The sequence below is a fragment of the Oncorhynchus tshawytscha genome, linkage group LG32, assembly GCF_018296145.1.
Source record: "Oncorhynchus tshawytscha isolate Ot180627B linkage group LG32, Otsh_v2.0, whole genome shotgun sequence".
NCBI lineage: Eukaryota > Metazoa > Chordata > Actinopteri > Salmoniformes > Salmonidae > Oncorhynchus > Oncorhynchus tshawytscha.
The window spans coordinates 8,020,163-8,041,409 of NC_056460.1; the positions used below are offsets into that span (position 1 = coordinate 8,020,163).

The 21,247-nt window shown below is 44.5% G+C and overlaps 1 protein-coding gene across 1 annotated transcript in view; it reads left to right on the forward strand.

Annotated features, from left to right (window-relative positions):
• Positions 1–5,640: 5,640 nt before the first annotated feature.
• The window catches only part of LOC112230123 (axin-2), a 46,580-nt gene continuing 30,973 nt past the window's right edge, over positions 5,641–21,247 (forward strand). Inside the window, exons 1-2 of the mRNA XM_042310631.1 lie at positions 5,641–6,091; positions 6,704–6,763. The gene's annotated coding sequence lies outside the window, so the exon portion shown is untranslated. The remainder of the gene's footprint in view (positions 6,092–6,703; positions 6,764–21,247) is intronic.

Sequence of the window (21,247 nt, forward strand, 5' to 3'; positions counted from 1 at the left end):
TATTGACCTCTGTGGTGCCTGGTGTTGTCGGGGGGAGTCCACTGCCTCCTCCAGTTCTACTGTTAGAGTCAATGTCACTGTGTACTGTTAGAGTCAATGGGCAGTGTTGTTCTCTGCACCCTGACATTGGTATGGCACGCTCCTACTGTCATAATGAAAGAGAGAGGAGCATTGTGTGGCTGAAGTCATTATAGTCCCAGTTCTTCTGAAGGGAAGCTTGACTGCTGATACTGTTAGCTCTCTGGATACTGTGTAGGAGGAAGGTGTGTTTTTGAGGCTTATATTAGATAGAATGTACAGAGTTCTAACTTCAAATGTACTGTTTTAATTGCATAATGTCTGTGTATTACAGAACAAATGTGTGTATTTTTTGTTTTACTGTCCTTGAGGGACCAGAAGTCCCCCAAAGACTAGTAAAACTAGGACAAGTGGGGACATTTTGTCAGTCCCCACAAGGAAAAAGGCTTAGAATTAGGGTTAGGGGTTACTTTTAGGGTTAGGGTTAGGCTTAGAGGTTTGTGGTTAGGGTTAGGGTTAGGAAAATAGTTTTTGAATGGGAATCAATTGTTTGGTCCCCACATGGATAGTAAACCAAACGTGTGTGTGTGTGTGTGTGTGTGCGTGCGTGCGTGCAGGTGACTGCCCTTGTGTGTGGAGGCAGAGAGTTAAAAGTCAGTGTGTTTATGGAATTCAGTCTTTCCTGCGGGCCTATTTTTATGGCGCTGCCTTGTTTGTGTTGTCTTAATTAGTACGGGCCATGATTAGATCTTCACAGTAGCTAGAACAACCTCACGTAATTAAGGCTTTACTCGTAGAGCAAAAATAACCTTTGAAGATGGTAGACAAAACAGATGAATCCTTGAAAAAGGGCAGTTGCCCTTAAATCTATGCAATCTAGGTCTATTTGCCTCCGCTGTTGTTCTTCAGGCTGATTCAGTTGAAGGAGAATACTCATATGGAACATGTTGTGCTGTTTATCACAGACTACTTTGTGTCAAAGTTTAACAAGGACTCTCTCCTCCTCACCAGTGTCATGATCAAAGATATGATCAAGAGCCTCACATACAGTATATCGTTTGGTCATTGTGCTGCCACAGAATGAATTGTGAGCAAGGCCTCAAAAAAGCTTCATGTACCAGAACATAAATTAGGTGATAATATATGTATTATTATGATGTATGTTTCCTAATCTGTTGGTTTTTTGTTTTTACACATAAAAGACATTAGTAATGAATTCGGCGGGTGAACTGGGCGTAGCAGATGGTTAAAACAATGTTGTGAAACTCTTGTCCCTGACCTTCGCATTGTCTCTCGTTCACTCATCTCCACTGCAGACAAAAGTGTCCATAGAATCAAATGATAAGTACTGTGGACACATTTGAACCTTTATTTAACTAGGCAAGTCAGTTAACCCTCCTGTTGTGTTGGTTTCATGTTAATTCATTCTGTGTTCCCGGTCCAAAATGACCACCCCATTACAGCTGATTATAAATCCATAATAATACATATATTATCACCTAATGTTGTGTTAGATCTTTTTATCAACTTAAGTTCTTGTGAACATTACAAGTTTTTGAACTTCTATTTGCTATTTATGGCCTGTAGGCCTCATTGACCTGAGCTCATACAACTCGCTTTTGAGTTTAAAAAAAGCATAATGTATGGATTATTTTGACTATAACAAATACTCAGATGAAACATATTGTGCTGTTTATCACAGACTACTTTGTGTCAAAGTTTAACAAGGACTCTCTCCTCCTCACCAGTGTCATGATCAAAGATATGATCAAGAGCCTCACATACAGTATATTGTTTGGTCATTGTGTTGCCACAGAATGAATTGTGAGCAAGGCCTCAAAAAAGCTTTATATACCAGAGCTGCAAGAAAAGTTATATATTATTGAAACAATGCTGCGATTGTTTGTGAGAATGCCGACAGGTGTGGTTCCCGTGGGGGAAAGGTTCTATTGGGGAAAGGTTCCCGTGGGGTTGCCATGGAAGCCAAGAAGGTGTGTGTGTGTGTGTGTGTGTGTGTGTGTGTGTGTGTGTGTGTGTGCTCAAACACACATGCATGTGGGGGTCTGGGTGAGGAAGTGTGTCCATTTGATGAGTGGGCATGTTTCTGAACTCAATTTTAATTGTAGTCTCACCCATTCATTTCTAATGACCGGTCATTTTTGACCGGGAACACCACAGGTGTACAAAAGTTAAATAAAACACCCAAAATTGAATGAAAATCATCCAAATGTATTTTGTGTGTTCAGATGCCCTGTGTGGACAAAGTCCTGGAACCTTATGACAATCAGATTAAATTAACTACATTTTTCAGAGAGGAAACCCAGACGACGCTGGGGAAATTGTGCGCCACCCTATGGGACGCCCAATCACAAGTGGATGTAGCCTGGATTCGAACCAGGTACTGCGGTGACACCTCTTGCACTTAGACTGCTGCCCAACTCGGGAGCCCACATCCTTGGAGACAATTCCTCAGGGATTTACCATCGGTGTCGCACACACTTATTGAAGAGAAAATAATTCCCCCTCCCTTGTCAGGAAAGACTCCCGCTACTTTCATTCCATATGGAGAATTGTCCTAATTTCCCCTTCCTTTACCTCAAATCGAACACTTTAGAAGTCAAACCCGCCTTTTTTCGTTGCGTTTATCTCATGTGATTTGAGCTCTTTTGTGCTCTTCTGTGGCGACGTAAACGTTGTGAGCGATGTGACTTCTTCATATCCAGGGGAGAGGTGTCTGGCGAGGTTTTGTTACGTTCCCCGGTTTCTGAGAGTGGGCATATTCTTCCCCGCGGGTTCATTAGCATACATCAAGCCCCTGTCGTCAAACCGCAAAGTTAATTTGAATCTTCGTTCGGGAACGGTGTCTTTCAACAGGCAGCTGTCAGACACGTCAACCGCACGGCACACGGTAGAGAAGGAGGATAAGTTAAATCGAAGTACTCGCTCAAAGGCTATATTTAGATGACATGTCACTTTCTTTTTTCAAGAGAAGAAGCTCTTTCGAAGTCGTCAATACGGAGGGCTTTATCAGGAACCTAAAAAAAAGTTAGAACAATTGGAAAAGATGAAGTGATTTTCAGTTTTTTTTTTGCTTGAAAGACAGAAACGTGAGATTGTTCCCAAGTAGACAGGAGCGTTTAAGGGCCTCGCGTTTTGAGCCGCCCATCAGTCAAGGAGAAACGAGCAGCACCTCCCGATGTGGCGTCTGATCGTTAGGTGTCCTCAAAGTGTCTCAAAGTCTCTTTGTTATCGCTGAGCGCGGCGATTAAAGAGACGAATATAATTTATTCATCCTCGCCATTGAGGGAAAGAAAAAGGATTCAAGAGTTTGTGTTTCGTTTCCGTCAAATTCAGAGGCACCTTGATGAAGTCAGCTTTCTTTGTCAAGTTGTGTGGTGAGACGAGGCTGAAAGCTGTGGCCCATTTGAAAATGTACATTTTGGTGGGGGGGGCACTTTGAACGTTTTTTGGTAAGATAAGCGGTATTTAAACTTTTTTGTGGAACTTTGAATTGTAGGGCAGCAATACTGAGGAGAAAATACTACTAAAACACTGTTCCACTGTTTGTAGAGCAGATGAAGCACGCTAACACGTAACAATAGAACAAGAGAAATGACCTTGTAAGACTCTTATGTGTAAGTGTGTATATAGATAAATGTAAAAAATGGATTTCAGTGACGTGGACATTGTGGAAGAGTCAGCGTACACTGGATGGGTCTGGTTATCCTTTCAGTGTGGGACAAAAACATATTCATTTAAACCCCCCTTGAAGTCTGAAGTCTTGAAGTCTGATTCTTTAGCATCCTTGACAGTCTCAGTCCCATATGTTCCGACCTTTTACATTTCAAGATTACAATCCTGTTGTAAGGTTTCTTTTGGTGGTTGAAAAGTTATTTTCAAGCCGGGAAGTTTTGCCGTCTTCACTTTTCAACTGGCAAGATGAATATCGGTGGGACAAAGCAGAGAAGGGAAGGCTTTTGACTAGACTTCTAAGAGCCAGGAGCGAGTCCTGTCTTTCTTTTGCAATTCCCCATAACTGGCTGCCTCGCCTAGCTGCTGAAGAGACACTATATCAAATGCAAAGTGAGAAGTCAGTCTTTCAAGTTACATCAGTAGATCCTTGTGGAAATGCTCCTCTGCTATGCTTAGGTTTTTCAGAACTTTTTTCCATTTAAAAAGAGGAGATTGTTTCCTTTTCTCCATGTTTTTGGATGGTGGCTTATGAGCAGTTATGAGCAGTTATGAGCAGTTATGAGCAGGAAATGTTATAATAAGCCGTTATAAGCAGAAATTAAGTAAGTTATGAACAGAAAGTGTTATAACAATCAGTTATGACAAGTTATGAACGGGAAGTGTATGTTGTTTTTACTGTACTGCCATTAATGGACAGCACTCTTGTTTTAAAGAGGGATAAAGGCCTCTGTCTGTATCGTATAACCAAAGGACATTCACCTTAAAAAGTCCCTTGAATTAAGTGCAGTGGCTGTCATCCGATAGCTAGGTGTCAACAGAGAAATGGCAGATGTTGTAATAAGGAGATAACACGATTTAGCAACAAACCAAAAAACTTCAAGAGAAAACCACGATTAAGTGGATCTTTCTTGGGTATGGTCACATTTTTTTGTTTGAAGTATTTTGGTCAATGATAAGAAGCAAACCGTTCTTTCATAGAGACGCTAACTCGATTTGCCCCTGACACTTTCAAGTATCTCAGATCAGTTTAAAGACCGTCCAACCACATCAAGACTGCCTTTATTTCCCCCCAAATGCAGTATGGTTCCTGTTGAGAACTTGATGTCGGAACATTCTGTGTTAGATATTTTAAGTCTAAACAGTCCGTGTCTTGTGTTCACCAAGGTCGGGTGGCCAGTGGTTAACACTCTCAATAGCACTTTCCTGGGTTAGAATCTGGAAACAGCATGTAACTAGACCTCACTGCAAATAATCACCCCAGGCTCTTTCGATGTTCTTAGCCCGTTTGTTTACACATTGTAAATCGTGAACAGAAATGCTTGGACAGTGTGCGGCATGTATATTTCAAGGTTTGAACATTATATGGCATCTGAATTCCTGCCACATGACCGCAGGCTTTTGGTGCTTTTTCCTCTGAAGTCTTACTTAGATTCCTGAGGACAAAAAAAAAAAAAGAGGGATGTGTTCCGAGGTTTTGCAAAGAATGCATCTCCGACTGTTTCCCAGGGGGAATTTACTCAGAGCGCAATATATAGGCTCAGACATTGGCTTCTACACAAACTGTTGTGTCCACATAACTTTCTGACCCTTTTGAGGAAGTTTATGAATCCGTTTTGGCACCGTGCAGCAGCCAAACAGGCACACCGGTTCCCAACACTGGTATTCACCCCGGAATTCTCTCCCTTTGATCTGATGTCGGTTCTAGTTTCGTAATGTCTTCCTCTACTTCCTGTTTTACCGTCCAAAAGGCTAAGCCTCTTCAATAAGCGCAGCCCCGGTGATGTCATTATAGGTGACACCACCACCACCGCACCTGAGAGTATACTTGGCCATTACATCATCTCCGGGCTTCACTGAGCGCAACCCTGTGTGTGTGTGTGTGTGTGTGTGTGTGTGTGTGTGTGCGCCCGTGCGTGCATGCGTATGTGTCCCTCAGTGTCCTCCCCTGGTCTGTAGTATCACAGGGGGGGGACAAAAGAATCAAAAGCGTCCCATCACTCCATGCCCCCGGATAGTGTTACATGGTGTGTCGTGCCAAAACACAAGGGCATTGAACAGGAAGTCTATGAGAATCAAAGGACACCGAGGAGGGTAACAAACAAGGGGACTACCTTTGTACACTCTGACAGGAAGGTAGTGTGTAAGACAGGGGAGATTTGGGACTGGAAATATTCTAACCTGAAAGAAAAAAAATGCCAATCCCCCCCGAAAACTTGGCATTTCGTCAATGACCTTCTTCCAACTCCACATCAACACACACAAAACAAGTGACATCCTCTCTGTCGAGAGGCCAGGAAGATTTATATTGGGGAGAAAAGCAAGTAGGGTGACATTTTGAACCTTGGAGGATGATGGAGGCATTGAAAGGAAATATGATAAGGTATGCCTGTGGAATGTCTTTGAGAGTTGGCGCCTGGATCTGTTACTCATTTTGCATCCCAAACAGCACCCTAATCCCTATATAGTGCACTACTTTTGAGTGGAACCCATAGGGTTCTGGTCAAAGGTAGTGCACTATGTAGGGAATAGGGTGCTATTTGGGACACATCCCTCCGGGTTCCTAAATGTCTTTGTTGAACTCTGACTGCACTGGGCTGTGCATCCCTGATAATTAAGTGTTTGGTTGAAGCATTTAAACAAAATACTTATGCAAACCTCAAAGTATGTCACACACTATTGGGTTTTTGTGACACTGACACACGACTAATTGGATCAAAGAGTGGAACTGCAAACTTGCAGGGCCAGTAGAGCCAATTCACAGTAAAAGTCCAGTTCACAGTAAAAACAATGTCTCTTTCCCTGTCTATGTCTTCAATCTTTAGATCATGTCAACATCTAAGAGATTTTAGGCACTTAATACTAACCTTTACATTTTTGGAGTTAGTGAAGACATTTTGTGGCTGTAAACATAGAGTATATGGTACTACCCAGATATTACTATACTATGTACATATTGAGTAATACAATTACTAACTTCTGCATCTGGTTGCAGGTGGACTGTATCTAGAGGAGACTTTTGGAGAAGAGACTGCGGACCAACATACTGCCAGTGGTGAGTACCTGTTAACAAGTGATGCATCAAATCATCACAGATACAATTGGTGATACTGGCTAAAAAAGGCCAGTGACCAAGTCCCCATAGGACACCAATACTGACATCACACACACATTTTCAAACACACACACACACACACACACTCAACACACACGCACACACACACGCGCTCTAGAGTCCGAAGCCAGGCCAATCACTTCCCAGAAAGACACAATACAAAGAGAGGGGTGACCTTGCATGACCACACACACACACACACACACACACACACACACACACACACACACACACACACACACACACACAGTCTTGTATAACTAACCTTGTGGGGACATACAATTCAGTCCCATTCAAAATCCTATTTTCCCTAACCCTAAACCTAATCCTAGCTCCTAACCCTAACCCTAAAAGCAATCCTAGCTCCTAACCCTAACCCTAAAAGCAACCCTAGCTCCTAACCCTAACCCTAAAAGCAACCCTAGCTCCTAACCCTAACCCTAAAAGCAACCCTAGCTCCTAACCCTAAGCCTAATTCTAACCCTAACACTCATTCTAACATGCTGACCACACCACTCATGTCATGTGTGCTCGAGTTGCAAAATAAAATAAATGTACACATACATGTTATTCAATCATTGCATCCACACCGCTCGTGTGTGTCAATGAGTGTCCGCGTAGCCAGGCGCTAAAATAGAACTTGGTACTATTTGTGATGCTTGACACGCTGCAAGTCCTGCCTCTCCCATCTCCTCATTGGTTTGTAGGAGCATATACCCACGTGGGTGATTGAAAGATGAACTGAGGTACACACTCCAGTGGAGTGGAGGGATGGAGGGATATCTTCAACCACCAACTTACCATCCTGAGACAAGGCTGAGTATAGCCCACAAAGATCTCCGCTATGGCACAACGCAAGGGGGGGCGCCAACCCAGACAGGAAGATCTCGTCAGTGACTCAACCCACTCAAGTGAAGCACCCCTCCTAGGGACGGCATGGAAGAGCGCCAGTAAGCCAGTGACTCAGCCCCTGTAATAGGGTTAGAGGCAGAGAATCCCAGTGAAGAGAGGGGGACCCTGTGGGGGGGGACCCTCTCCTTGTTCTCTCACACCGTACTTTGGTGTGAAACGTGCAAATCAATCCCAGAACAACAGCAAAGGACCCTGTGAAGATGCTGGAGGAAACAGATACAAAGTATATATATCCACAGTAAAACGAGTCCTGTATCGACATAACGTGAAAGGCCGCTCAGCAAGGAAGAAGCCACTGCTCCAAAACCGCCATAAAAAAGCTAGACTATGGTTTGCAACTGCACATGGGGACAAAGATCATACTTTTTGGAGAAATGTCCTCTGGTCTGATGAAACAAAAATATAACTGTTTTGCCACAATGACCATCGTTATGTTTGGTGGAAAAAGGGGGATGCTTGCAAGCCGAAGAACACCATCCCAACCGTGAAGCAGCATCTTGTTGTGGGGGTGCTTTGCTGCAGGAGGGCCTGGTGCATTTCACAAAATAGATGGCATCATGAGAAAGGAAAATTATGTGGATATATTGAAGCAACATCTCAAGACATCAGTCAGGAAGTTAAAGCTTGGTTGTAAATGGGTCTTCCAAATGGACAATGACCCCAAGCATACTTCCAAAGTTGTGTCAAAATGGCTTAAGGACAACACAGTCAAGGTATTGGAGTGGCCATCACAAAGCCATGGCCTCAATCCTATAGAAGATTTGTGGGCAGAACTGAAAAAGCGTGTGCGAGCGAGGAGGCCTACAAACCTGACTCAGTTACACCAGCTCTGTCAGGAGGAATGGGCCAAAATTCACCCAACATATTGTGGGAAGCTGGTGGAAGGCTACCCGAAACATTTGACCCAAGTTAAACAATTTAAAAGGCAATGCTACCAAATACTAATTGAATGTATGTAAACTTCTGACCCACTGGAAATGTGATGAAAGAAATAAAAGATGAAATAAATCATTCTCTCTACTATTATTCTGACATTTCACATTCTTAAAATAAAGTGGTGATCCTAACGGACCTAAGTAAGACAGGTAATGTTTTACTAAGATTAAATGTCAGGAATTGTGAAAAACTGAGTTTAAATGTATTTGGCTAAGGTGTATGTAAACTTCTGACTTCAACTGTACATGTTTAATGCTTTTATACCAGTTCCAAAATGAATATAGTTGGTTCAGAGTTCGTTTTGATATTTCAACCTGCGTATCCTGATTGCATCTGGTGTGGGTGGACAAAATCAACAGGCGCTAGATCGCACACCCGCGGACAGACGAGCATGAGCAGCCTGGTGAGCATGTAAACCCCCTACATAGTATAAAGGGGGTGAACAAATTACAGTATTGACTTATTTGAACCCAGAGTGAGTATTTTCAACATTATGAGTCAATGAGCTCTAGTGTCTGAATTAAATCGGAGTGTACAATTATGCAGTCATTGCAGTGTAAATTCAACTAAATTCAGTGGAATTTTAACACCATTTTGAGTCAAATTAACTCTGAAAAGGTGACACTACCTGTATAGTAACTTTAACACTATGTAGACTGGGACCAAATGTTATCTGAAAGTGTTGAATAAAACTCTATAGGAGTTAAATTAACACTTTTATTTTCATTGTGTAGAAATAGCATATGACCTTGTGGGTACTAACAAATTGTCCCCAGTTGGTCAGTTTTATGTTTGTTTACTATTCTTAAGTCCCCACTAGTATAGTTAAACGTCAGCAGTCTTCACGCACACACGCACACACGCACACACGCACACACGCGCACACGCACACACACACACACACACACACACACTGGCTCCTCAACACTACAGCTGCTGTGGGGCGCTAAAGTGAGTTGGCCCAGTGTGATTGAAGGTCCAGCTGGTGGCCACCCTTTTGATCTTCTCCCTTTCATGAGAAAGACAAACAGCATCTCGTCGTCACTCACGCTGGCTGATTGATACATACACACACACACACACACACACTAATGGACGTCCTTTCTCACTGTAATCACTCAGCTAATGACCCGATTGAACTCTGAATGGAGCCTGACGAGGATGGTGAGAACAGAAGGTGGAGTCAGAGGGAGAAAGGGCCCAGCGAGGGATCAGAAGGGAGAATTTAGGGGGGACGGGATAGGGGGAGGGAGATCGGGGGGAGTGACCATGAACTTGGTTGGGAAAATGTTAGGCTGGATTTAAAACAAAGGATTCTGTTTCACATTTTCTTTTCTTTCACTGTTTGAAATAAGTATTTATCTTGCCATGGTTGCACAGGGTAGAGGTTAGCCTGAGTCTTGGGCCCAAATCAGTGTATCCTCGTGGTCCATTCCATCAACAAAGTGTTTCCCTTTATCACAACAGAAGAGTAGTTCTACCGACTGGCCAATAGCTCTACCTATAGCTCGTCATGATTTATGAGGTAATCGCCACCCTGGTGTTTGAAATAGAGACTCAAAACTATTGGCTTTTAAAAAAAAGTAATTGTGGGTATTTTTTCCCCTTTAGGCAAACAAGATAGTAAGACTGACAACAATGCTAGTGGAACAAGAGGGAGAGGAATGCTCAGCCGGATGCGAGCTTCCTGGGTATCCGCCTCCCTGGAGGCCATTGTGGGGCCTCTTGTTCCCTTGTGCCTCGTGCATTTCCAATGCATTTGTATTCCACTGGGTTTTGATGGAAGCCACTTCCCACTGCCCGTGCCCATGCTTGATCGTTGACCGAAAAATCACAAATGTTCTTATCCGCTTCTCAGCAGATGTTTTTTGTTCTCATTGGAAGTCGGCCTTTATGAAACATTTAGTTTGAAGTGTGAGGATTGTCCCAGTGTAAAAAGTTCACAGACAAGAAGGACAAGAGGGAAGGCCCTTTTAGAGTGGCTGGTGTCATATTCCTTGTGCCACAGGGGTCGAAGGGCTTGAGTTGGTCTGGGATGTTAGAATATAAGGTCTCTAAAAGGGTTATCCCGCTGTCCCCATAGGACAACCCTTTTAGGTTCCATGTAGAACCCTCTGTGGAAAAGGTTCTATATGGAACCCAAACTTGTTCTACCTGGAACCAAAGGGGTTCTACCTGGAACCAAAAACAGGGTTCTTCAAAGGGTTCTCCTATGTGGACAGCCAAAGAACCCTTTTAGGTTCTAGATGGCACCCTTTTTTTTAAGAGTGTATGTATTTTTTAACCTTATATCGTGTAAAATTGGGGGCAGGTGTGTGTGTGTGTGTGTGTGTGTGTGTGTGTGTGTGTGTGTGTGTGTGTGTGTGTGTGTGTGTGCGTGCGTGCGTGCGTGCGTGCGTGCGTGCGTGCGTGCGTGCGTGCGTGTGCGTGCGTGCGTGTGTGTGTGCGTGCGTGCGTGCGTGCGTGCGTGCGTGTGCGTGCGTGCGTGCGTGCGTGCGTGCGTGCGTGCGTGCGTGCGTGCGTGCGTGCGTGCGTGCGTGCGTGCGTGCGTGCGTGCGTGCGTGCGCATGTATGCGTGTGTGTGTGTATATATCCGTATATGTGTGTGTGTGTGTGTGCCTGCGTGTGTGTGTGTATATATCCGTATATGTGTGTGTGTGTGTGTGCCTGCGCATTTATGCGTGTGTGTGTGTATATATCCGTATATGTGTGTGTGTGCGCGAGCGTGTTTCAGAGAAAGATTCGTAGAAAGAGGTCTCTGTTACTGTAATCCCCCCAGTAGCAGAGAGCTGTTAGCCCCATAAACCACAACGTTTGTATGAAATACCAGCGGGAGCAGAAAGGTCAGAGGAGGAAATTAGCAGCTGTCTTTTCCTCTCCTTTCATGTTAGCCGCGGGGCTAATCGCCACCGAGCCATCAGCTCATTTCCACTTGAAAACAAACTCAGCAATGATACCAGGGAGGAGCTGTTTGCTCACATTTAATGGCACCGGATTTGATTCTGAAGGGAGGGGAGGGAACGATCCCCATGTTCTCACTCTCCTGTTCTGTCGCTCCCTCGTTCTCTGTCTTTATTTCCCCCTCTCTCTCTTTCTGTCTCTCTCCTTGTTCTCTCTCTTTCTGTCTCTCTCCTTGTTCTCTCTCTCTTTCGGTCTCTCTCCTTGTTCTCTCTCTTTCTGTCTCTCTCCTTGTTCTCTCTCTTTCTGTATCTCTCCTTGTTCTCTCTTCTTGTTCTCTCTCTCTTTCTGTCTCTCTCCTTGTTCTCTCGCTCTTTCGGTCTCTCTCCTTGTTCTCTCTCTCTTTCTGTCTCTCTCCTTGTTCTCTCTCTCTTTCGGTATCTCTCCTTGTTCTCTCTCCTTGTTCTCTCTCTCTTTCTCTATCTCTCTTTCTGTCTCTCTCCTTGTTCTATCTCTCTTTCGGTCTCTCTCCTTGTTCTCTCTCTCTTTCGGTCTCTCTCCTTGTTCTCTCTCTCTTTCGGTCTCTCTCCTTGTTCTCTCGCTCTTTCGGTGTCTCTCCTTGTTCTCTCCTCTCTCTTTCGGTCTCTCTCCTTGTTCTCTCTCTTTCTGTCTCTCTCCTTGTTCTCTCTCTCTTTCTGTCTCTCTCCTTGTTCTCTCTCTCTCTGTATCTCTCCTTGTTCTCTCTCTTTCTGTATCTCTCCTTGTTCTCTCTCTTTCTGTCTCTCTCCTTGTTCTCTCTCTCTTTCTGTATCTCTCCTTGTTCTCTCTCTTTCTGTATCTCTCCTTGTTCTCTCTCTTTCTGTCTCTCTCCTTGTTCTCTCTCTCTTTCTGTATCTCTCCTTGTTCTCTCTCTTTCTGTCTCTCTCCTTGTTCTCTCTCTCTTTCTGTATCTCTCCTTGTTCTCTCTCTTTCTGTATCTCTCCTTGTTCTCTCTCTCTTTCTGTATCTCTCCTTGTTCTCTCTCTTTCTGTCTCTCTCCTTGTTCTCTCTCTCTTTCTCTATCTCTCCTTGTTCTCTCTCTTTCTGTATCTCTCCTTGTTCTCTCTCTCTCTTTCTGTATCTCTCCTTGTTCTCTCTCTTTCTGTATCTCTCCTTGTTCTCTCTCTTTCTGTATCTCTCCTTGTTCTCTCTCTCTTTCTGTATCTCTCCTTGTTCTCTCTCTCTTTCTGTATCTCTCCTTGTTCTCTCTCTTTCTGTCTCTCTCCTTGTTCTCTCTCTTTCTGTATCTCTCCTTGTTCTCTCTCTCTTTCTGTATCTCTCCTTGTTCTCTCTCTCTTTCGGTCTCTCTCCTTGTTCTCTCTCTCTTTCTTCATCTCTCCTTGTTCTCTCTCTCTTTCTGTCTCTCTCCTTGTTCTCTCTCTCTCTTTCTGTATCTCTCCTTGTTCTCTCTCTCTTTCTGTATCTCTCCTTGTTCTCTCTCTCTTTCTGTCTCTCTCCTTGTTCTCTCTCTCTTTCGGTCTCTCTCCTTGTTCTCTCGCTCTTTCTGTGTCTCTCCTTGTTCTCTCCTCTCTCTTTCGGTCTCTCTCCTTGTTCTCTCTCTTTCTGTCTCTCTCCTTGTTCTCTCTCTTTCTGTATCTCTCCTTGTTCTCTCTCTTTCTGTATCTCTCCTTGTTCTCTCTCTTTCTGTCTCTCTCCTTGTTCTCTCTCTCTTTCGGTCTCTCTCCTTGTTCTCTCTCTCTTTCTGTATCTCTCCTTGTTCTCTCTCTTTCTGTCTCTCTCCTTGTTCTCTCGCTCTTTCTGTGTCTCTCCTTGTTCTCTCTCTCTTTCTGTATCTCTCCTTGTTCTCTCTCTTTCTGTCTCTCTCCTTGTTCTCTCGCTCTTTCTGTCTCTCTCCTTGTTCTCTCTCTTTCGGTCTCTCTCCTTGTTCTCTCGCTCTTTCTGTGTCTCTCCTTGTTCTCTCTCTCTTTCTGTCTCTCTCCTTGTTCTCTCTCTTTCTGTCTCTCTCCTTGTTCTCTCTCTTTCTGTATCTCTCCTTGTTCTCTCTCTCTTTCTGTATCTCTCCTTGTTCTCTCTCTTTCTGTATCTCTCCTTGTTCTCTCTCTCTTTCGGTCTCTCTCCTTGTTCTCTCTCTCTTTCGGTCTCTCTCCTTGTTCTCTCGCTCTTTCTGTGTCTCTCCTTGTTCTCTCCTCTCTCTTTCGGTCTCTCTCCTTGTTCTCTCTCTTTCTGTCTCTCTCCTTGTTCTCTCTATTTCTGTATCTCTCCTTGTTCTCTCTCTTTCTGTCTCTCTCCTTGTTCTCTCTCTCTTTCTGTCTCTCTCCTTGTTCTCTCTCTTTCTGTATCTCTCCTTGTTCTCTCTCTTTCTGTCTCTCTCCTTGTTCTCTCTCTCTTTCGGTCTCTCTCCTTGTTCTCTCTCTCTTTCTGTATCTCTCCTTGTTCTCTCTCTTTCTGTCTCTCTCCTTGTTCTCTCGCTCTTTCTGTCTGGTCTCTCCTTGTTCTCTCTCTCTTTCTGTATCTCTCCTTGTTCTCTCTCTTTCTGTCTCTCCTTGTTCTCTCCTCTCTCTTTCTGGTCTCTCTCCTTGTTCTCTCTCTTTCTGTCTCTCTCCTTGTTCTCTCTCCCTTTCTGTCTCTCTCCTTGTTCTCTCTCTTCTGTATCTCTCCTTGTTCTCTCTCTTTCTGTATCTCTCCTTGTTCTCTCTCTTTCTGTCTCTCTCCTTGTTCTCTCTCTCTTTCTGTATCTCTCCTTGTTCTCTCTCTTTCTGTCTCTCTCCTTGTTCTCTCGCTCTTTCTGTGTCTCTCCTTGTTCTCTCTCTCTTTCTGTATCTCTCCTTGTTCTCTCTCTCTTTCTGTATCTCTCCTTGTTCTCTCTCTTTCTGTCTCTCTCCTTGTTCTCTCTCTCTTTCTCTCTCTCTCCTTGTTCTCTCTCTTTCTGTATCTCTCCTTGTTCTCTCTCTTTCTGTATCTCTCCTTGTTCTCTCTCTCTCTTTCTGTATCTCTCCTTGTTCTCTCTCTTTCTGTATCTCTCCTTGTTCTCTCTCTCTTTCTGTATCTCTCCTTGTTCTCTCTCTCTTTCTGTATCTCTCCTTGTTCTCTCTCTCTTTCTGTATCTCTCCTTGTTCTCTCTCTTTCTGTCTCTCTCCTTGTTCTCTCTCTTTCTGTCTCTCTCCTTGTTCTCTCTCTCTCTTTCTGTATCTCTCCTTGTTCTCTCTCTCTTTCGGTCTCTCTCCTTGTTCTCTCTCTCTTTCTGTATCTCTCCTTGTTCTCTCTCTCTTTCTGTCTCTCTCCTTGTTCTCTCTCTCTCTTTCTGTATCTCTCCTTGTTCTCTCTCTCTTTCTGTATCTCTCCTTGTTCTCTCTCTCTTTCGGTCTCTCTCCTTGTTCTCTCTCTCTTTCGGTCTCTCTCCTTGTTCTCTCGCTCTTTCTGTGTCTCTCCTTGTTCTCTCCTCTCTCTTTCGGTCTCTCTCCTTGTTCTCTCTCTTTCTGTCTCTCTCCTTGTTCTCTCTCTTTCTGTATCTCTCCTTGTTCTCTCTCTCTCTTTCTGTCTCTCTCCTTGTTCTCTCTCTCTCTTTCTGTCTCTCTCCTTGTTCTCTCTCTCTCCTTCTTTCTATATTTTCCTTTGTTCTCTCTCTATCACCCCCATCGCAGGTGCGGGAGGGTAAACATGGGAGCATGCTCCTTTCAAACTGCTCTGTTGACACATCCCAATTCCGTTGGGGACTAACGGTGATTAGTTGTGCTTTGCCTTGGAGGTCTACCAAGTTGAAAGAGGCCACTAGAACGAGTACGGCATGAGTGTTATTGCAACACGGCCTTTTGAACGCTGTTGACCTCAACAATCAGGAAGCATAATGTACATTTGTTTCTCCATTTTATTCTCTGTTCCTCTGCCACCACATAGATGGTGTACTATCGTCAGACTTCTGTACCAAAAATCCTTATTTGCCAAGAGATATACGGTAGCCACAATAGAGCATGGATCTAATCATCATGAGGTTTACAGTCCTCATCCAAAGCGAAATGTGTTTTTTTTTTCCCCCACATCTAATAGCACGATACGAAAGGAATTTGAATGTTTTCCCAGCATGCTTTTCTTTACCCTCTCTCCCTCTCTCTCTGTGGGAATGTTTTCCCTATCTCCTGTCCTACAAGCACAGAGAGAAGCACCGCACCAATGCCTTTGTTGATGTTCCTTGCCTATCTGTGTGCACTGTTTTTGAACCCCCCCCCTATTCACACCTGTGGAAAAGGCTGACACAAAGCAGGGAAGCCAGCAACATCCCACAACACTGGTTGCAAAGCAAATCTCCCATATTCTCTCTTGTCTTGGACTTGTCTTGGACTACCTCAGAAGAAGAGATACTGACGAGATGATAAATCATTTGCAGCTGGCCCTGGTCGAGGTCACAGAAGCCTGCTCTGGCTCTCTCTTCCGTGTCTGTAGCTCCCACAATTCCACTGGATCCACCGAGCGTGTATCTACTGTTTAGAAAACACGATAACCTTGTGGGGACAGAATTATTTATATACAGTATGCAGTATAGCAGATGTTTAAATGGAAATCAACTTTAAAAAAATAAATAAAATTAAACTGAAGGATTAGGGCAATAGGGTAAATTAAGGATATGATTTAAGTTTAGAGTAAGTTCAAGTTTAGGGTAAGTATATCCTATTACCAAGTTAAGAACGGAATAGGGCGTATGTGTATTAAAAAAAAAAACGGTCACTGAGATATTTAATAGGTTTGCGATTAATACACAGTGGTGTGTTTGACTTTGTCGGAGGAGTCACCAACCCAGTGTAGACATTTGATAGGTGTATGACGATTACACGCTGGTTTACTTGACTTTAATTACTTTTCCGGGACATTCGACACTGCGTATAGACACAGTAAATATGATGAACATCTCCTCCTATTCGGTGGTCTGGTTAAGGTTTGATGTGGTTACTTCCCGGGTAACTTCCCAGCGCAGGACGGCCAACTGTAAACATTGTACTTCTACAGGTGTCGGGGTGTGAGTTTGATTACGTCACCTGGGTCTAAATACAATTTGAAATCTTTCAAATACATTGTGCGTTTGCTCGTCCGCCTGGAGTGGCAGGATGGGTGGGGTTTGCACTTTTGAGACTATTCTATCGGTTACTTTGTACCAGGCACGCTCAGTCCAGAACAGATCAAGTATCTGAAATGATTTCCAATAGTATTTGAACCCAGGTCTGTGGAGAACCAACGCTTGTGCAGTGGAGTTAAGAATGTACCGTAGCTTGAAATGTATCCGATTGCGCTGTCCAACTGGATCCTTTTGTATGGCTGAACATTTGGTACGTTGTCACGGGAGGGCGGTCACGTGTGTTGCGAAGAAGAGGGTAACTGGTTCGAGCCTGGTATGGGGACAGGGGCAGTGGAGGAAGCTAAACTGTTAGCAGCACACTGACGTCCGTTTCACTCGTCACGGCGCCAACCGTCATTGGACACTCATTTGATCAATAGGGACAATTTATTTGCCTGATCGCCTCATTGACTTCCTGTCAGGACTTAGCCTCAGAAGCACAAGACGTGGTTAAACATGGTACTTTGTCACTTTAGCAGAGCGGGCAGAACCCAAATGCTGTTTCTGCTCTTTATGTCCAATCCACTTTTCGTTTCCCTTTCAAGCGGGTCACTTTTCCGTCTCATTTGTCCGATTGTTATAGAAAATGAGTCACTGATTGGTTTGTTTGCGCATAAGTTAACCATGTAGTACCTTTCCACGCTACGTGACCAGCAACCCAACAAGTACTGTTCTAGTGCTGAGGCCTGTGGGTAGCAGCATCCATGCCGGGACTGCATGCTTATTAATACAACAGGGGTCATATTGCTGTAATAGATGGACAGTGGATTTGCAGACACCCTTTTTCACACAATATGCCCTCTTTAGTATATCAGGATTAAAGGACACACTTTTTTTAGTTCCTGCTCTAAAAGACACCTCTATATTTTCAAAAGGACACATGAAGGACACACAGGTGAGACTGCATGGACAGAGAGAAGAAAGAGAATGAGAGAGATAGAGAGATAAAGAGCTAGAGGAGAGAGGGAGAGGAAAGAGACCGAGAACGAAAACGAATGCCTATGATGACCCCGTACCAGACCAGCCTCCCTTGGCGCTGCCGCTCCTCCACATCAGAGAGTTTTGGCTATTCAAAGTAGATCAGCATCGGGCCAATAATCTCAGTGATCTTTCCAGGGGCATCTGCTGAATGCTGAAAAGGATGGACCTTTCTCCAGTTCAATTCCATCACCCCCACCAGGAGAGAGGAGGAGGATAAAATGGATGCCATATTGTAGGCACACACACAAAGGTTTCCTTGGCCAAACGGATTAGGCTGAACATCAGACATTGTTTCTATACATTATTAAACTTTTAAGCCACTGCAGAACAGGATTAAAACCCCCCAAAAAGAGTGGGAGAGAAAGCAATTATTTATCTTTGGTGCCAAAAACCCACCTACATGTCCTACCCACGTATGTACCTGGACAAGGACAACCAGTTTTAATACAACCATCATCAGGTTTCTTTCTGTCACGCCAGATATTGTTTACACATCCACATGTCGCCCACTCTCAACTTATTTGGAAATTAAAGTTTATTTTCTCAAATTGGCCCTCGAAAGAGAATCCTCTTAACAAACCTTAAGGAGGGTATGAATGGCGGGCTTCTCTAAAAGTTAAGGGTGTTATGCACCATGTCCAACTTCAAAGACCGTCTTAACGCCACACTCTAATTGTATCTTCGTCGAGCTAGCTGCCTTGAACGCCATCTGATTCCGCTGACAACTTCTCTCCTCTCTTCGATCTCTTCCCCCTCCTTCCTTCTCTCTTTTCGTTTATCTGTCATTATGGATGGAAACTCGTGTCTGTTTTTTTTCTTCTTTCACTCTCCCTCACTTTACCCCAAAAGACTGCCACCAAGAGTCCTTATCTCTCTATTCTTCCTCCTTCAGTCTCTCCCTGCATCCGTCTTTGTCATTATGGGATAACCCCCTCTTCTTTTTTCTCTCATTCACTGTCCTTCACCTTTACTTCTTCCTTCCATCTATTCCTCTTTCTCACTTTCCATCTATCCATCATGATGTCTGTCTGTCTGTCTGTCTGTCTGTCTGTCTGTCTGTCTGTCTGTCTGTCTGTCTGTCTGTCTGTCTGTCTGTCTGTCTGTCTGTCTGTCTCTACTTGCTTTTCCTCCATTGCCGATAGATAACCCTCTCTTTCTTTTTTTTCTTCACATTCCTTCAATTTTCACCCACAAAAACTCTGTCATAAGTGCCAACTCGGGCACGAGCCATAACATGTTTATCTTCCATAGGTGTTGACACCCCCCCAAAAAAACAACAGTTTAGGTGTTTCTTTCTGTTTTTCACTCGTGGCCCTTTATAAACAGACATTCACGCTCTTCTATCAAATCAAATCAAATCAAATTTTATTTGTCACATACACATGGTTAGCAGATGTTAATGCGAGTGTAGCGAAATGCTTGTGCTTCTAGTTCCGACAATGCAGTAATAACGAGCAAGTAATCTAACTAACAATTCCAAAAAAAAACTACTGTCATACACAGTGTAAGGGGATAAAGAATATGTACATAAGGATATATGAATGAGTGATGGTACAGAGCAGCATAGGCAAGATACAGTAGATGATATCGGGTACAGTATATACATATGAGATAAGTATGTAAACCAAGTGGCATAGTTAAAGTGGCTAGTGATACATGTATTACATAAGGATGCAGTCGATGATATAGAGTACAGTATCAACGTATGCATATGAGATGAACAATGTAGGGTAAGTAACATTATATAAGGTAGCATTGTTTAAAGTGGCTAGTGATATATTTACATCATTTCCCATCGATTCCCATGATTAAAGTGGCTGGAGTAGAGTCAGTGTCATTGACAGTGTGTTGGCAGTAGCCACTCAATGTTAGTGGTGGCTGTTTAACAGTCTGATGGCCTTGAGATAGAAGCTGTTTTTCAATCTCTCGGTCCCAGCTTTGATGCACCTGTACTGACCTCGCCTTCTGGATGGCAGCGGGGTGAACAGGCAGTGGCTCGGGTGGTTGATGTCCTTGATGATCTTTATGGCCTTCCTGTAGCATCGGGTGGTGTAGGTGTCCTGGAGGGCAGGTAGTTTGCCCCCGGTGATGCGTTGTGCAGACCTCACTACCCTCTGGAGAGCCTTACGGTTGAGGGCGGTGCAGTTGCCATACCAGGCGGTGATACAGCCCGCCAGGATGCTCTCGATTGTGCATCTGTAGAAGTTTGTGAGTGCTTTTGGTGACAAGCCGAATTTCTTCAGCCTCCTGAGGTTGAAGAGGCGCTGCTGCGCCTTCCTCACGATGCTGTCTGTGTGAGTGGACCAATTCAGTTTGTCTGTGATGTGTATGCCGAGGAACTTAAAACTTGCTACCCTCTCCACTACTGTTCCATCGATGTGGATGGGGGTGTTCCCTCTGCTGTTTCCTGAAGTCCACAATCATCTCCTTAGTTTTGTTGACGTTGAGTGTGAGGTTATTTTCCTGACACCACACTCCGAGGGCCCTCACCTCCTCCCTGTAGGCCGTCTCGTCGTTGTTGGTAATCAAGCCTACCACTGTTGTGTCGTCCGCAAACTTGATGATTGAGTTGGAGGCGTGCATGGCCACGCAGTCGTGGGTGAACAGGGAGTACAGGAGAGGGCTCAGAACGCACCCTTGTGGGGCCCCAGTGTTGAGGATCAGCGGGGAGGAGATGTTGTTGCCTACCCTCACCACCTGGGGGCGGCCCGTCAGGAAGTCCAGTACCCAGTTGCACAGGGCGGGGTCGAGACCCAGGGTCTCGAGCTTGATGACGAGCTTGGAGGGTACTATGGTGTTGAATGCCGAGCTGTAGTCGATGAACAGCATTCTCACATAGGTATTCCTCTTGTCCAGATGGGTTAGGGCAGTGTGCAGTGTGGTTGAGATTGCATCGTCTGTGGACCTATTTGGGCGGTAAGCAAATTGGAGTGGGTCAAGGGTGTCAGGTAGGGTGGAGGTGATATGGTCCTTGACTAGTCTCTCAAAGCATTTCATGATGACGGATGTGAGTGCTACGGGGCGGTAGTCGTTTAGCTCAGTTACCTTAGCTTTCTTGGGAACAGGAACAATGGTGGCCCTCTTGAAGCATGTGGGAACAGCAGACTGGTATAGGGATTGATTGAATATGTCCGTAAACACACCGGCCAGCTGGTCTGCGCATGCTCTGAGGGCGCGGCTGGGGATGCCGTCTGGGCCTGCAGCCTTGCGAGGGTTAACACGTTTAAATGTCTTACTCACTTCGGCTGCAGTGAAGGAGAGACCGCATGTTTCCGTTGCAGGCCGTGTCAGTGACCCTGTATTGTCCTCAAAGCGGGCAAAAAAGTTATTTAGTCTGCCTGGGAGCAAGACATCCTGGTCCGTGACTGGGCTGGGTTTCTTCCTGTAGTCCGTGATTGACTGTAGACCCTGCCACATACCTCTTGTGTCTGAGCCGTTGAATTGAGATTCTACTTTGTCTCTGTACTGGCGCTTAGCTTGTTTGATAGCCTTGCGGAGGGAATAGCTGCACTGTTTGTATTCAGCCATGTTACCAGACACCTTGCCCTGATTAAAAGCAGTGGTTCGTGCCTTCAGTTTCACACGAATGCTGC